Consider the following 11,929-nt stretch of genomic DNA (forward strand, 5'->3'; position numbering starts at 1 on the left):
GCCCATAATGAATCCTGATGAGAAAACAGAATTTTTGAAAATGGACCTTCAAGAGTGAAGTGGACCTTCAATCACTTTGTTTGAGGGAACTTAATTAAGCTCGCATAATTCTTTAGTACCACTAGGAGAAATAGAATATTACAGTAGGCAGTCTGAGCCTCAGCATATGTAATCAATAACATTATGTTAGAAGTCATAATGAAAAACATTTATTAAAAAATCACAACTTTATTTTTGTATATTGTAGTGTTCAGAAGTTTATGTAGTTTTGCATAATTGAAATAATTTTCATACAACTATATATTTTGCTTTTCCTTTCTATACTCTAAACATTTCTTATGTTTTTACAGTCTTAATTTTTAAGTCTAGCATAGTGTTTCCCTTAGGTAGTCAATATCAGACTACACTCAACATCAGATTCCCAAAACCAAAGTTAAGGTAATTGCCACTGAGAAGAAAATATAAAAGAACAGAGTATAAAGGATAAGATCGACCATCCATAAAAATTAACCAACCAAGAGGACTGGCTGTTTTATCCCCAGCATATGTCACAGTTCTTTCTTTTTTTTTTTTTTTTTTTTTTTTGAGATGGAGTCTCGCTCTGTAGCCCAGGCTGGAGTGCAGTGGCCGGATCTCAGCTCACTGCAAGCTCCGCCTCCCGGGTTCACGCCATTCTCTGGCCTCAGCCTCCCGAGTAGCTGGGACTACAGGCACCCGCCACCTCGCCCGGCTATTTTTTGTATTTCTTAGTAGAGACGGGGTTTCACCGTGTTAGCCAGGATGGTCTCGATCTCCTGACCTCGTGATCCGCCCATCTCAGCCTCCCAAAGTGCTGGGATTACAGGCTTGAGCCACCGCGCCCGGCCCATATGTCACAGTTCTATACTCTCCCCCAGGGTACAGATACCAGTGTACAGTGTCCCAACCAAGTCCTAATCTGAGCTGACCTGTCTCTCTCATCTAATTCAATAAGATGTAAACATTCACATCAACCATCTTCAAACTGAGCTCTGTATCCCCCATGGGATTGTTAAGGGATTGATGGACACTTAGTTTAAAGGCTACCAGTTTCTGCTGTGGCTCACTCCTGTAATCCCAGAACTTTGGGAGGCTGAGACAGGCAGATTGCTTGAACCCAAGAGTTAGAGACCAGCCTGGACAACATGGTGAAATCCCAACTCCACACACACATGCACGGGCACGCACACACACACACATGAAATTAGTGGGGCATGGCATGCAAGAGGCTGAGGTGGCAGGATCACCTGAGATGAGCTGGAGAGATCAAGGCTGTAGTGAGCCATGATCACACCACTGCACTGCAGCCTGGGCCACAGAAAGAAACTCTGACAATTAAAAAAAAAAAAAAAAAAAAAAAAGGCTAGCAGTTTCTGAATCTTCGATTTACACCTAAGTTCTTTGCTGAAGTTGATCTGCTGGTAAAGGAATGTGGTCAAGGTGTCTCATTTCCCAACTCTTTCACAATAGCTGTATATTTCCCAATTTGTAAAAGGAAAGACATTTGAGAATTGTACAGGCATTGCTCTGGGTTGTAAAAGCTTCAGCAATCTTTGCCAATTCTTTATATATTTAAAACACTGGGCTATATTTGAAAGTGTATACTTTTAATGACTGGGTAACAAATTCTTTTGCAAGTCAGATGATTTCCAAATAATTGCTTTGAACTAAGTATTACCTAAAGATCACTGATATCAATTAGAAGGAGTTCAAAGAATTAAGTGACATTGATATAATGACAAAACTCCTTATAGACCCAACTATGTTTTTTTTTTTTTTTTTTTTTTTAGACAGGGTCTCTATCTGTTGCCTAGGCTGGAGTACAGTGGCACAATCTCAACTCGCTGTAGCCTCAACCTCCTGGGCTCAAGTGATCCTCCCATCTCAGCCTCAGCCTCCCAAGTAGCTGGGACAATAGGCATGTGCTACCACACCTGGCAATCTTTATCTTTTTTTTGTAAAGACAGCATTTCACCATGTTGCCCAGGCAGGTGTCGAACTCCTGAACTCAAGCAATCCACCTGCCTCCCACTCCCAAAGTGCTGGGACTACACGTGTGTGCCACTACACCCAGTCTCCATCTACTTATTAATGTGAAAACATTTTCTCAGAATTTATAAAAATGAAAAATTGAGAAACATTGAATCTGAACTCTGTCTCATTCTAGTAAGAAGTAGTATTTAACGGCGAAGTGGCGGGCGCCTGTGGTCCCAGCTACTCGGGAGGCTGAGGCAGGAGAATGGCGTGAACCCGAGAGGCGGAGCTTGCAGTGAGCTGAGATCCGGCCACCGCACTCCAGCCTGGGCGACAGAGCCAGACTCAGTCTCAAAAAAAAACAAAAAAAAAACAAACAAACAAAAAAAGAAGTAGTATTTAACAATAAATGCGTGCACTTAATTGTAAAACATCACATTTAACAATCAAAAAATTTGTATTGTTTTGAACACTTGAGAATTACTAATAAATACAATGATGCCTCAATCTAGAAGAAAATGAGCACTTACAGTCTTTAGTCATAAGAAACTTAAAATTTCAACTTATATGTATTTTCTTTATATATGTATATATATGTGTATATATGTATATATTTGTGTGTGTGTGTGTGTATGTATATATATAGTTTTTTTTTTTGTTTTGAGGTGGAGTTTTCCCTGTTGTCACCCAGGCTGGAGTGCAATGGCATGATCACAGCTCACTACAACCTCTGCCTCCCGGGTTCAAGCAATTCTCCCTGCCTCAGCCTCCTGAGTAGCTGGGATTACAGGTGCCTGCCACCATGCCCAGTTAATTTTTGTATCTTTTAGTAGAGATGGGGTTTCGCCATGTTGGCAAGGCTGGTCTTGAACGCCTGACGTCAAGTGATCCACCCACCTTGGTCTCCCAAAATGCTGGGTTAACAGGCGTGAGCCACTGTGCCTGGCCTTTATATGTATTTTAATTGCAGAGAATATAATAGAGGGATTCATAAAACACATTCAGCTAGGCATAGTGGCTCACGCCTGTAATCCCAGCATTTTGGGAGGCCCAGGCAGGAGGATTTCTTGAGCCCAGAAGTTCAAGACCAGGCTGGGCAACAGAGTGAGACCCTGTCTCTACAAAAAACTTAAAAATTAGCCAAGCATGGAAGTACATGCTTGCAGTCCCAGCTACTCCAGAGGCTGAGGTGGGAGGATCACTTGAGCCTGGGAGGTTGAGGCTTCAGTGAGCTGTGATCACACCATTGCACTCCTGCCTGGGTAACAGAGAGAGATACTGTCTCAAAAACAAAAACAAAAAACATTTCAAACATAAAAGTACATTAATTAGGATATATTCCTGAGGGATGGGATGTGGAATGGAATTATAAATGCGAACAGAAAATAAATTATGTAAAAGTAAAATATCCTATAGGTAAAGAATAATTTGTTCATATATTTTTTAAATGGTTGATGGTAAGCATAACTGCCATGATATTTAGATTTCATTGGATTCATTTAAAAGCATGACTGTTTTATTTGAAAATGTAAATTTTTACATTATGTGGAAAATTGCATCCTTTGCAAATACTTAAACTTATGATGAAAATTTTTAAGTGACAATTGAAAAATACGTAGGAGGGTAGATAGCATCTCATGTGCATGAGTAAAAATGTTTGAAGATTTAATTGAAATGTTTGGAGACTTATTCACAACCCTCTATTGGAGATCATTTCCATTTCTAAAGAACATTTGTTCTTCCAATCTTTAAAAATTTTTTTCTTAAATAGAAAAATCAACTAAATTTCCTTTTATATAGACTTTATATTATGTTTCTAAATGCCCACATCTTTTCTACCTTCCATCAATGAGAAGGACAACTTTTTTGTTTGGTTTGGTTGGCTTGCTTTGGATTAGTTTGGTTATTAAGACTTTGATCTCTGGTTAAATCAGCAATTATTGTCTTCCTGAAAGCCACAGAATGCTATTGGGGCATAACAAGAAGATTAATTATTAAGGGGTCTGTAGGAGGGAGCCAAAGACTGGAAAAGGGGAAAGGGACCAGAGATAGCCTCTGAATTACCCATTCAGGTAAGTATCCAGAGATGACAGACAAAAAGGGGAACCGCTTCCAGGAACCAAGGTGAATACTCAGGCTACCCCGACAGGGAGCAAGATGTTACTTGCATCCAGAGCATTTGCATAGGCCCAAGACTTTATAATGTAAGCCCAGAGGAAACATTACTCCTTACCTGAAAGGGTGATGGGGAGGAGGAATTGGATCAGCAAAAAGGGGACACCCTAATTATAGAACAATGAATATTTTCAGGCCTTTAAGTTGTTTTCTTCTTCTCACATACTGCCTTGGGATAAATTTCCAGGAGGTGAATTACAGAATGTCTTTTTGGCTTTTCATACACATTGTTATACTACTTCCTAGAAGACAGACCAGTCTGTCACCACCAGTGTGGCACTATTGACTTCACCAAACATTGAACCCAAACTTGATATTATATTTTTTGAAAATTCTTGCTAGCTTTGTATGTGTAAAACGGTACTGCCAAGTTTCCCAAATTTACCTGGCTACCCTCGTGATTTTTTAGTCTGTGCAATATCCTTGAATTAGTAGAATATTTCTTCTATAGTATTGCTTCTGGGGATTGTCAAACACTTAATTCCTGCCAGTCTATATTTAAACCAGAAACCTCAGTGAAACAGTCTACTTGCATGATTTTGGTATACTTTGTTAACTTGTTCTAATTTGGGAAACGGCCAGGATGAATTTTTTTTAAATCTCTAGTTTTTGGTAACTTACTGGGCAATAGTTCTATTTAGAAAAGTATGGAAAGAATCTATTTTAATGAATTTAAAAGTTACACAAAAATAGCATAGCAAGGTATATGCTCCTTATGCTATTTAGAAATGTCTTTCTCATATAAGTCCACTTTATTAACACTGATAATTTGCTTAGCCAAGGTGAGATATTTTAATTGTCATAAATTCATTCACCACCTCAAAAATTATTGAATCCTGGAATCCCAGCACTTTGGGAGGTCTAGGCTGGCAGATTGCTTGAGCTTAGGAGTTCAAGACCAGTCTGGGCAACATAGCAAAACTCCATTTCTACGAGAAATACAAAAATTAGCCAGGCATGGTGGTGCACACCTGTAGTCCCAGCTACTCAGGAGGGTGAGGTGAGAGGGATGGCTTGAGTCTGGGAAGCGGAGGTTGCAGTGAGCCGAAATTGTGCCACTGCACTCCAACCTGAGTGACAGAGCCAGACCCCATCTAAAATAAATAAATAAATAAACAAACAAACAAAACAAAGTTATGGAATCCTATTATGTACTATGTTAGATGCTGGATGAATATGATATAATCTCTACTTTTGAGGAATTGATGGTCTGTAGGAGAGATGTAGCTATAAACAGATGAAAACAAAATGTATGTGTAAACAACAGTGAGAGCCCAAAGAACAGAGCTGCTAACTCTGCTTGAGCAAATCTGGGAAGGAGGTGAAGGTTAAATGGAATTTTAAAGGATTAGTAGGAGGAGGCCTAGCCAAAAGTCAGCAGGAGGGGGTTGAGGGAGGCCCTATCCAGAATGCTGGAGCTGAGAGAACACGTGAGATGTTCCCTTCTTTCTTCCCACTTCCCCCATGCCAGGCAGAGAGTGGTGCCCTAAGCTACCCTCTGAATGCACAAAAATCCCTACTCCCCTCGCTCAAAGTGTATCCTAATATTAACACACCATTTCCTATTTCTGCAGCTCAACCAACTTTCTTATTTTCTTCATGCAGCTTCTCTCTTGAAGGTTTTAGGAGGAGTGAGACCCCACTTAAGGTTATTTACTTAAAGCAAGAATACTTCTTGGGGTACTAGCATTTTAAAAAGGAAACTTGTGAACCCAAATTAATTTTAAAATTGTAGAAATATGCAGGCAAGAATTCTTTTAGCAGGAAGATTTCCAGGTTCCCTTTGTGTAATTTGGTCTCATCTTTACTTCTCTGAATGAAGCAAGATAAGGAGGCAGCAACTCAGTCACCAAATTCTGTTAATTTTCTCTTGGCCCAGTCTCCCTCTATAGTATGGGGTTATCATTTCACTTATCACATTATCACAAGCTAGAAATCTTATGTCATTATAAAAGTATCCATTTATTTCCTTTGTTATCTTATTTCCTAAAGTTGTCAGGTGCCCTAACTCTAGCTCTCTAGCCACACCCTAAGTGAGGAACTCTGGTCCTGAGTTCTCCATCACCACCCAAACTGATGTCAGATGGGGCCAGGTTCTTCTCAGTTTTCAACACATGTGACCCCACCCAAAGTCACTGGATCCATGCTTTATTAGAGAGGGAGGAGTCAGAGCTCTTCTAACCCAGTGGTCTATCTAGGTCTCCACACAGAACAAGGACTCCCTATAGTCTCCCATACCTAGGTCAAGGGCACTCCCACCTCCTATCCCAGGCCTGAAGAATGCCTCAGACTCCATTGCAATGCCCCTGTTGGCCAGGACTAGACACTCGAATGATCTTCTGTTGCTTTCATCTTTCAGAACTCATAAAACAAACTTTGATTTTACAGCCTCACTCTCTAGGTGTCTTCACATCCTGGCACCAGTTCCCAACTATATCAAAGCTGCCTTCTCACACACACACCAACACCATCCCCACACAGGAGCTCCCAGCCACCTCTTCAGATGCTTAGCTTGAAGGCCCTCTTCCCCCTATTTGAATAGGAACAAATCACCATGGATGATTCTCTCTCTGCCAAGGTGATTACCCCAAACTCCAGAGCTGCTTCAACACTCCCCAAGTGCTCTCTGGTCTAGGAACCTCATGCCATTCATCGTCCCAGTGGAATTTACTATGTTCTAGTGTGGAATTCTGTGAGGATCAGTTCCACCTCATTTCCCATCCCCCTGACTTTCTGGGCATCTAGTGACTGTGTCCACTGACTCTGTGCCTCCCACTCCATCTTTAGGTCCTTCCTACACAGGCACAGGGTGTTCCACTGCTGCCATTCTCTGAAGAGGCCAGTGCCTCAGCAAGGTCACTTTCCCCAGCCCCATTCCCACCTATTTTTGGCTTCTTTCTCCTGCTACCAATTGGCAGTTCCAGTATGTCTGGTCCATACCCCAGCCCTGAACTCAGTCCTGATGGTAGGGACCTTCACCTTGACTCTTTCTTGTTGGAGCCAGCCATGAACCCATCTTCAAACTTCCAATACTTATGATTGGAAACCCCCTGGCCAGTTGTTGCCTGAATTATAACTGGGGCTACTGTATTTCTTAATAATAACTCCCGTTTGGCTCTTCCACTGGCATTATTCTCTGCACCTAGATTAGTTCTTCAAAGCCTGTCCCATTGTAGTGGGTAGGTCTCATGCCAAGTCTTGGCCTCTCTTCCTGCCACATGTGGCTATACGTACAATCAGATCTTGAGTTACAAGTGCTAGTCAGAGGGTGTAAGCCCCTTAGTGTATGTTCTGTGAGTTCAGTGCTATTGTGGAGCATGCCTGAGGACCCATCTGAAGACTTTCATTAATGGTAGGTCTGTGCTACCTAAGGTTCTCCCCGTGAGAAGCATAGATCAGATCCTCAGAAGCAGGCTGGCAGATGTGTCCTTGACACTCAGTGCTGCTTTACATTTATCCTCTTTAAGCTTAGTACAGTCAATCAGTTTTCCATGATTTATTTTATTTTGGCTAAGTTAGTTTACTGTTATTTATTTTAACTAATAAGTAAGTGTTTTCCCATGTGCTTCAGACAAGCTTCAATTCCTTAATCAGAGGCACCCAGTCCAAGGATACATAAAACAGCCCTTACCTTCCTTATTGAAAGTAACCCTCTGATTAGCCATTTGTGGAGGGCAGGCATATTTCTTTCATCTAAGTCAGTCACTTATTATTTCAACACGTATTTATTCCTGACTGTGTAGCAATGCCCAGTGCTGAGTGAGCCTGAAAATATAGCATGCTGGAGCAAGATTGTGTCACCTATGCCCTCCTAGAAAATCCAAAGAACATCCTCTGGGCTAGAGCGTGGTGGAGAGGAAGGCTTTCTAGAGGCAGTAATGACTGAGCAAATGCCTGAAGAATAGGTAGGTGTTTTCACAGGTGAAAGTTGCAGGCAGAGAGAAATGCTCAGAAGCATTCATTCTGGATAAGAAGAGAAGGCTTGGCTGCTGAAGAACTGAAAGAAATCTCACATGGCTTTAAAATAACCCACAACAGGGGATCAGTGAAAAATGAAGAGTTTTGAAGGAGGCAGATCAGGGAGAATCTTAGGAAGTCATGTGAAATAATTTGAACTTGATGCTATGGCCATAAAACTTTCCTCAGGTGGAACCCAAACCTGGGCACATGGGGCAAGGCCGGGCCCAGCTTCTGCTAACCTGGAGGGGACCACGTCAAAGTCAGCATCTGGTTGTCCTGAGAACAAGCTGGACATGACGTGGAAAACTGTCCAGCTAAGTCCCTCGCTCCTCAGGCAAAGGGACCCCAGAATCTCACGGGGGCCCTTACCTGGATCTCTTACCTGGATCTCATGGTCTGCCTTCTGGATCACTGAGTAAAAGAAGTAATTTGCTCATGTTCCACCTCCACCTTAAAAACAAAAACAAAAAAAAAACAAAAAAAAACAAAGCAAAAAAACAAAAAACCAGAACGCTCCTTAATTCTAATTCAGTGCATCTATTCAGTAGGTTCTGGGGCTAGAATCCCTTATTTTCCCTGCCCAGAAGAGTCCTGCCTATTAGGGCTCTGCTTTATCCAACCTCAGAATAAACAATAATGCCTACAGTTGTTTGTTTTGATCAAATCACCGGCTTGGGCCCCTCAGTTACAATCACATACAGGCCCTACTCATGGTTCCTGGGGAAACATAAAGTTGCTATGCCCTGAATGAGAGCCCAAGGTGGGCAGATTGCTTGAGCTCAGGAGTTCAAGACCAGCTTGGACAACATGACAAGACCCTATCTCTACAAAAATTACAAAATAAGCTGGGCGTGGTGGTGTGCACCTGTAGTCCCAGCAACTTGAGGGGCTGAGGTGGGAGTCTAGGCCTAGGAGGTGCAGGCTGCAGTGGCCCGTGATCACACCACTGCACTCCAGCCTGTGTGAAACAGCCAGACCCTGTCTCAAAAGAAAAAAAAAAAAAAAGAGGAAGAAAAGAAAAGAAAAGAAAATATCCGTTGTGTTGGTAAAGAAAATGTTTTGAGCAGTACCCTTGTTCTGTGGCTAGGGAGAGGAGAAAGAGGAATGTAATTTCCAGAAACCTTTTCTGGAGAACTAGATTAATGGAAGTGATTCACCTAAACTATTGTTGGCTCTTAAGTTAGTTTTGGTTTTGTTATCATTGTTATTGTTGTTCTTGGAGTAGTTTATAAGGTTTGAAGGATTTAGGGGAGAAGTCAAAGGCCTTGCTTCGGTGAAAAATTATGTGAGAATCACGTGAGAATATTAGGCTGAGAGCTACAGTCTTCCCAGTTGATCCTTTGCTCTGTCGACAACCTGTTCATCTCTATTTATGTCTTGGGAGGCAAAATGGTGAAAACTGTGCTTTTTACATCTTCCACAGGCTGATAGCAATCTCACACTCAACCTTGTACCTATCATCAGCAGGACACTGACAGTGATGATAATGATGCTAAACAACCACCAATATTGACATTATTTTTAAGAACTCATTTTTTCCAGGTCCTATACCTTATTTTCCATTTCTAGCTACTCTAAGAAATATGTATTTTTAAACTTTGTTTGTAGAGGAAAACTGTTAGGATATACATGCAAGGTTTCTGTTGTCCCGTTTCAAAGAAAATAGTCTACATGTGGACTCAAGGTGGGGGTGGGCCCTGCCAATTTCCCAGCCTCTGTATCTCCCTTGTTATAACTGGATGCCACATATTGCCCTGCCTACTTCCTCCACTCCCCATAGCTGCCATTGTGCCCTTTACTTCCTCTTTCAGGATCCGTGTGATGCAGTTATCTATTTCCTTTATACAACTGGAAGGCCCAGGAGGGCAGGGACCATATTTGGATGCTCAATTCTGAGTCACCATAATTCAGCAGAGTGTGTGGCACACAGGTTGTCCCCAGTGAAATAGTGCATAGTGAAAATGAATGGGTGGATGTGGAGACTCAGTCCATCTCTGTGTCAGGTACAAGCTGGACTTTGAATAGGAAGATTCAGCCTTTCCCCTAGTTTCAAGGCCAAACTAGATACAGGGAAACAGATTCAAATGTCTTTAGTGCACTCATCAGGCCAGCACCTCTAGAACAGCAGGACTTCCAACCTTGAGGAAGGAATGTATGAGCTGAGATCTGAATGTGGAATATCTTGTGCAAAGACCTAAAGAAGAAAGGGACATGGAAATTCAGAGCTAGCAATGGCAACGTTCGTGCTGACTATGGATTTCCAAATTGTTTCTCAGTTTCCTTTGTTGCTAGTTAGTATTATAGTTTGCTGCTAATAATAGCAGTGAGCATTTATGTAGTGTTTCTGTGTGAAAGAGGCTGTGCAAAAAAGCTTTAGTATTGCCACATTATTTTTTATAACAGATATTGTAAGTACTTCTATACAGATAGAGAAACCGAGGGTTAGAGAAGTTGAGTAACTGAAACAAATTCACATGGCTAGTAAGTGGCAGGGTGGAATCTGTCTGACTTTAGACAGTCTGGGCCAGAACGTAGGTGCTACATTGCCTCCCCAATATATTTTCTCAGTAATGGGTCTTCTGTCTCCAATTTGCCATCCTCCGTGCCCTCTTAGTCCCTAGGTCCTGGGGCTGAGTTGCTATGTATAGTTGTCTCCTCGAAGGACTCCCACCTATTTGGGACCTGGCCTGCAGCTTATAGCTTGCAGGATGACATCCCCATCACTGGGGAAACACCACCAAGAATGGGCCCCTCGTGCTCGCTTTGGCAGCACATATACTAAAATTGGAACGATACAGAGAAGATTAGCATGGCCCCTGCGCAAGGATGACACGCAAATTCGTGAAGCGTTCCATATTTAAAAAAAAAAAAAAAAAAAAAAAGAATGGGCCCCTCCACCTTGGTCTTGTTTTCTATCCTGAGAAGTTTCCTCTAACTTGCTTCCAACCTACTTTCTTCTCCCATTCCTGACTCCTGGAATCCTAATTCCTAGATTCATTGCCCATTTGTAGACTTATTTGCCCTTCAGATCTGACATGTGACCAGATTCCACTGGATCATTTGTGGATGGCTCATGTTGATTATGGTTTGCACTTACCCCTTTTGTTTTGCTGTTTCAAGCTTCTTTGAGTAAACACTTTATCTGGGAAATCCCATCCTCTGAACCCTGCCCGCTATGATAGGCTCCACGAGGATGTCCATGCCAAAATCAATATAATCGAAGGAGAGATGGAACCATGGCATGGTCTGAGCCCCTAGATCCCCGCCATGTCAGAGGTCAAATATTCCCTGGCTAGTGCTGCTGTGGTGCTTGCCTCCAGAATCACTGAATGGTGCTCCCTGGAGTTAGGCAACATGCTAATCCTGTCCTAGCCTTTCGGGGATGAGCAAACACGTCCCTCTTCCAACACTTTTTGTTTTTTGTTTAGGCCAATTTGAGCTGGATTTCATTCATTGCTATCAAAAGATTTCTGACAAACAGTAAACAAACATAATATATACAAAGTGAGATCAGCACTACGAAGAAGAAACACAGATGCTTTTGAGGGTGTGCAATAGAAGCCCTGACCTATTCTAAGGGGTCAACATGGGCTGCTTTGAGAAAGTCACTTGATGTGAAAGCTAGAGGAGGAGCAGTTGACTAGGAAGTGAGTAGAGCAGGGAGGAGGAGTCCAGGTAGAAGTAAACACTGTTTAATAAGGACGTGTCTTGAAGTGAGAAAAAAACTCAGTGCACTCAGTGAAAGCAAAAAGAAAGCCAACATGTGTGGAGTATTGCAAATAAGAGGGAGATGTGGTGCCCC

General features: G+C 42.0%; 1 non-coding gene across 1 annotated transcript; it reads left to right on the plus strand.

The window, feature by feature from the left end:
- Positions 1-10,881: 10,881 nt before the first annotated feature.
- LOC116275208 lies at positions 10,882-10,988 on the plus strand. The gene has a single exon (XR_004184149.1). It is a non-coding gene; the product is annotated as a U6 spliceosomal RNA (small nuclear RNA).
- The last annotated feature ends 941 nt before the right edge of the window (positions 10,989-11,929 follow it).

The sequence above is a fragment of the Papio anubis genome, chromosome 5, assembly GCF_008728515.1.
Source record: "Papio anubis isolate 15944 chromosome 5, Panubis1.0, whole genome shotgun sequence".
NCBI lineage: Eukaryota > Metazoa > Chordata > Mammalia > Primates > Cercopithecidae > Papio > Papio anubis.